The sequence below is a fragment of the Pteropus vampyrus genome, unplaced genomic scaffold (genome assembly GCF_000151845.1).
Source record: "Pteropus vampyrus isolate Shadow unplaced genomic scaffold, Pvam_2.0 Scaffold29, whole genome shotgun sequence".
Taxonomy (NCBI): domain Eukaryota; kingdom Metazoa; phylum Chordata; class Mammalia; order Chiroptera; family Pteropodidae; genus Pteropus; species Pteropus vampyrus.
The window spans coordinates 9454759-9460865 of NW_011888810.1; positions in this window are offsets into that span (position 1 = coordinate 9454759).

The following is a 6107-nucleotide window of genomic DNA, read 5'->3' on the forward strand; positions in this document are numbered from 1 at the left end:
TAAAAGAAAGCTAATATTACTGAAACACAGAAATCTGGGACCAAAGGGAAATAAAAAAGTTAAAACTGTACAAGATATTAGAAATCATTTGCTATACAAACCTCATTTTATGAACAAAGATAAAATATGATTTACTTAAGACCACAGAATCCGTGAGCAATTTCCTGAAATGTAAAACAATCCAAATTTGGTCTGAATGTAATGCTTTTACCCATTCGATCATTTACAAAATATTTATGATTGTTTGCTATGTAGCAGATTAGGGAATGGTAGCTGAGGATATATAGAATCAGGAAGGAATAAAGCGTAGCTGCTGGCTTCCTGTCTTTCTGTTTTTGTTTTTGTCTTTTTAAAATATCAGTGTGCCTCTCTCTATTACCTTCATTACACAGCAAGCACCTTGATAGCAAGCACTGTATTTCAGCCAATCCATCTCTGGAATTTGCCAAAGTGTCTTTAATTAATTTTTTTAGTTAAGCAGAATTTATGTTATCTATCTTAGTTTGAGCATGGCATGTTTCTGTAAGGTTGCTAATGTAATACAGGGAACCTAAACTTACAATGAGTATGCATAAGCTCTGGGAATTATGTTAGGAACACAATGCAATGATAACGACAAGCTTAAATATGCATTGCATTATTTAATCCACACATCTCCATACGGGGAGGTAGATCTCAAAATGTCTACATTTTTAGGGCATCATCCTAAATCCTTACTGCTCATTTCTAGCTCTGTGATGCAGACTCAGGACTCTATGACTAAAGTTTCCTCCTAAGCAAAATGACAAAATTAATAGAGACTTCCAGAGGAGTGGTGAGGACTGAATAAGTTAATACATGTCAAATATGGGCAATTTACCTAGCAATCTGACAGGTAGTAGGAATTCAACAGTCATTTGCTGAGTGGATAAAATGGTGAAAAACTGTGTGCGCGTGTGCGTGCGTGTCTGTGCATAGTCTAGCAGATGGGAGAGTTCCTATGGGCCTGTTAGAACTTAACACTTGCAAATTGAGAATTGATTTGTGTAGAAGGTAGTAAAAAGCCCTGGATTCTAAGTCTGGCTCAATCACTGTCTACATGAGACCATGCTAACTTCCATGAACTTTAGTTCCTTCATCTGAGTAATAAAGATATCAATCCATGCTCTACCCCTATTGTATCATTTTAGCAACACTGTTACAATATTTCTAATTTCTATTCCAATATAATCTTAATGAAATGAATGGAATTACAAAAATTACTATTATTAAATAAATGCTATTATTAAGGAATATTGTCTTTGACTGCATTGTTTTCCCAAAGCTCTAGCATTCTCGTTTAGACATTGTTAATTCTTTCATAAGCTCTTACTAAGACTCTTTGTGTCCACCATGAATAATGAGCCCATTCATGGGGAGGTAGAAATACATTTGTTTTCCTCAGAGATGCGTGAGCCACACTATTTGAGGTTGTGTATTATACACATTCTACTATTTGCAATTTCTACATTGCCAGTCTCTTTTACTGGTATTTTCAACCACACCTATAGGTATCATTTTCAAGGCCTTTAGCAATGACACAGAATGGGCTCCTTCCATGAAAAGACATCTCTAGTCTACAATTTCCCTTTTGTTGACTGTGGGAGCTTCGAGTGTTGACATCTGAGAGCTGAAACATGCACTTAGGGAGGTTGTGATGACGCCTTTTAATTCTGTTTGTGAGACTCTATAAAGGCAGTTGGCATAAATCCCTAGTGTCTAAATTGTATTTCATAGCAATCCAAACTTTGACAATTTCAAATAAGACAAGGTGGGGGGAAGATTATAGCACCTGAAGTAAGAAGAAATCTGCTCAATTCTCAGTTCTGAAACTAGATTTTTGGATGTGGGACATGTAATCTCTCCTTACTGGGTATTGATGTCCTAATTTGTACAATACTGGAGAGGTCCACAGAGATGACCAGTTTTATAACCTAATAATCTGTGCCTAGAATTCTAGAACATTCCAGTGGAAATTGTGTTGACATACGTGGTGTATTAAGAGTCCCAAACCCCAAAAAATGAAGTAGCAACATTAACTGCATAAATTAGCATTGTGGGTGACCTCAAAGGGAGTGGATTATCAGAAGGAGGGGAACAGGAGGGGAGGAGAGGTGGGAGAGGAGATGGTGACGGTGACAATATTTGGGAGCAGGAAGTTTGAAAAAATTGTAACTAAGTCTTTACATTTAATGTTGAGAATTTTTAAACGCTTCATTTACTGAAAGGAAAAAATATATCTGACATACACGGAGCTAGCAAAGCAGCTTGTCTGTTTTTACTTGGGCTCTCCAAACACACATATACCTACACACACACACACACACACACACACACACACACAACCACATACCCCTCACTTGAGAAAAAGAGTAGGCTCATGCTTCACACAGGCCAAATGTATACTGCCCATATGGTTCAGGATGTAGGAGTTAAGAAATTAACATAAAACTTGGTCCTCCATTGGTGATAATTTTAGGATGCCTGATTAAACAAATGTAAACCTCTCTGAAGTTCACTCTTACAAAGAAAGTTTGGTTGTCCTCACAGAAAAAGCACTGTGTAGGTGAGTACATAATCTCTCATTATAAAACAGACGAGATGACCATCTGCCTTTAAATGAAGATAAACGGAAAAAAAAATTGAAGGATTAGAATCTCAGGAATATCAGATAATAGAACTATTTTAACATAAAGATTATAAAATAGTATGTTTAACATAAACTTTTAATAATAAAGGGATAAAAACCACAAAAATTATTCTTTAAAAAAGAAGAGATAAGTCATTGAAAGAAACAGTAACTGTACAAAGTAAGACACAGAATAGATCCAGCTGATAAGAACAATAATAAAACGGGATATATATTGGAGTAAATTATACTCAGTATAGCATAATGAAATAAAGGGAAGGAAAGAAAAAATATTATTAAAAGAAATGGAAGAGAGAATTAAAGTGTCCAAAATACATACATCTAAAACAGAATTACAGAATAGGTGAATAGAGAGAACGGTATAAACTACATTAAGCATGATGTCTCTCAATTTTATACTTGTATAGCAATAATGAAATATATGAATCATCATGTGTTGAAATGCCACCGAACCCAATTAGACTTAAAAACACACACGCACAAGATGGCTCACAGTAAAACTGCAAGATGCCAGAGACAGAGGTGATATATATCTTTTCTCTGTGTCTGCTTTTGAGATTACCTAAGTAAAATGATCAGAAATTAAAAATAACAGCTGTCTTCCCAATGAAGAAACATACACGAACTCTTATTTTCAAAGTTAGTGGCAAAACAAACTTCCCACGTGGAATTCTGCACTCAGATAAAAGAGTGAGAGTAAAATAAAATATCTTTTTAGGCAATGAATGAAAACTTTAACTTTCACATCTCTTTGTTGAAAAAAAAAATACTAAAGAAGTTACTTCAGGAAAATTAAACAAAAACCTAAAAGTGAGAACTGGGATGGGAGAAGCAATAAGATCTAACAAAAATACATCAAAATGTTATCACGGATCACACTAGTCAACAGGTACTTAGGTGTTTGCCACATTACTTTTACTCCATATTTATTTTTGTTAAATGAAGTATAAAACATATAAAATATAAATTTACTTCTCATCCAGATATTTTCTCAGATATTAACAATAAATTATGCTCTAACCTTATATTCATCTGATGTAATATGAAATATATTCATCCATAAATTCTGTTTGGATCAAGCCATGGGGGGAAATGGGTAACAGGACATGCTTACGTCCCAGTTACAGAATCAGAACAGTTCTGCTCCCCTGATGACTCAGCTACAGCCCTGTTTAGCTTGGTCCTATCACCACCACCACATGCCAAGGAACCCTGGAGGAGTTGCGCCCACTGGTGCATCAGCTAATAGCCACCAGCTGTGGATCCGAAGCAGCTTCTGAACTGGTTTGAGATGTTCAGCCATGGCACAGGAGACCCTGGAGGTAAATCTGCCAAACTCAGTCAGATAGTAGATTGGACCCTGTAACTGGGCTTCAGCCTGTCCCAGCTGCCATCAATGAACAGGCCTGCTGGCACAGGGGGGAAGACAGGAGAAACTGCCGTCTGAGTCCCCAGAGACCCCAAAAGAGCTCTGCACATAGCTCAGCTCCAGCTCCTAACAGCTACATTCCTCCAGAAGTCCTGACAGCCCAGCGTCCCAGCAGGAGACAACCCCTCCACCTCAGCCCTGTCTGTGCCTCAGCAGATTTTGAAATGGCCTTATACGTGGCTTCAGCTCTTCCAGACATGTTCTGGAAGCAGTCCACCCCACCCGGGGACCTGGCAGGAACACACTCATCCACATACCCAGACTGAGGTCTGCAGACCTCAATCTGGCCATGGAACCTAAAACAGCCCTGGGCTCCATCCCCTCTCAGCCATGGTCCAGGTCCATTCCTGCCTACTCAGGGGCCCATCCAGGACCTGGCAGCAGCCCTCCCAGGGACTTGGCATGAGCCACACCATTTATACACCTGGTAATAGGCTTGCTGTCTGAGGACCCTTCTTTGAACCATGAAGTAGATCCTTATCTTACCACTGCCCTACTGAACAAGGTACTGGAGTCGGTCCCATCCATCCAGAGACCAGACAGGGTCCACAACTGCTCGTGCCCCTGATAACAAGCCTGCGATCATGGATCCCACTGTAGACCCAGATGGGGCTTAGCAACCAGTTCCAACCCAGCATGACTGTGATTCCCAGGGGTAATCCCATCAATCTGGGTAACAGACAGGAGATGGTCTTTACCCACTGAAACCAGTCCATGAAGACTGGAAAAGATGTTTGTTCCTTTGAATGCAAAGACACCTACATAAGGCAACACAGCATAAAGAATCAGGCAAACGGCCATCACCAAAGAAAACTAAGGAAGTTCTACTAACTGACCCTAAAGAAATAGAGATCAAGAAATATCCTGACGAATAACTTGAAATAATCATCTTAAAAAAAAGTTAATGAAATGCAAGAGAATAGAGATAGACAACTAAATGAAATCAGGAAAATGATTCATAAAAAAGATGATGCATTTACTAAAGAAAAAGAAATTGTAAAAAAAAAAGAGCCAAACAGAAATCCTAGAGCTGGAGATGACAATGATCTCTCTGGGCTGTGGGGTGGAGAAAATAAGGAGATGTTGGTTAAAGAGTACAAACTTCCAGTTATAAGACAAATAAATTCTGGGGAACTAATAATTAGCATAGTGACTATAGTTAACAATACTGTATTATATAAAGTTGCTAAGACTAAATCTTAAACATTGTCACCAGTAGTTAACACATGTAGCACATAATTACATTTTTATTATGTGTGGTGAGAGCTTTTCACCTGCATCTCCCCATTCTCTCATTAGATTAGATATTAGGATGTTACAGGACAGGTGCTGCTTCATAATCCCATTGAGAGGCCAAGCAGCTCTCTTACTCTGTTACCCACACAGGGGATATCTGGCTGCTGCACTAGAAAGTTAACGTGGATCACCTTGATCCCAAAAAGCCATAGCCTTGGTAGCCCACCAATCTTTATATTGTTGTAGTCACAAAAGACCAAGGCCTGCTGGCCAGTTCACAGCTCTCCCATTACAGGTGTTGTCCAAAAGATCAGGGGGTTCACAATCGGCAAGATGAAAACATCATCCACATTTATCTTAACTTTGTTCTGAGGAAACAGTACTGCGTGACGACAGACCCAAGGTCATTTTTCCATACACCTCGGTCAACTCAGATCCAATGTTTACATTTTACTCTTAAACCTGTACATCCATGAAATGAAATAAGAGTGGGACCTGGAAGAATATCGCCATATCCTGCAAGACGAGAGCAGGAAAGAGAGCATCACTTTGCTGCAAAAGTTAGTATTTTTTTTTCAGGTTGTAGGAAGGAGGACACAGAATATTGTATCAGATTTCCATCATAATTACGTTGTGGTTTATTATGCTCAATGATGAACATTTATTTGTCTAGGAAGCTATTGCACTCTGCATTATTCTGGTACTAAAGTGAACCTTTAATAAATCTTGTCAATCTCTTTCTCACTATAATACATTTCTAAGTTCCAAGGTTGA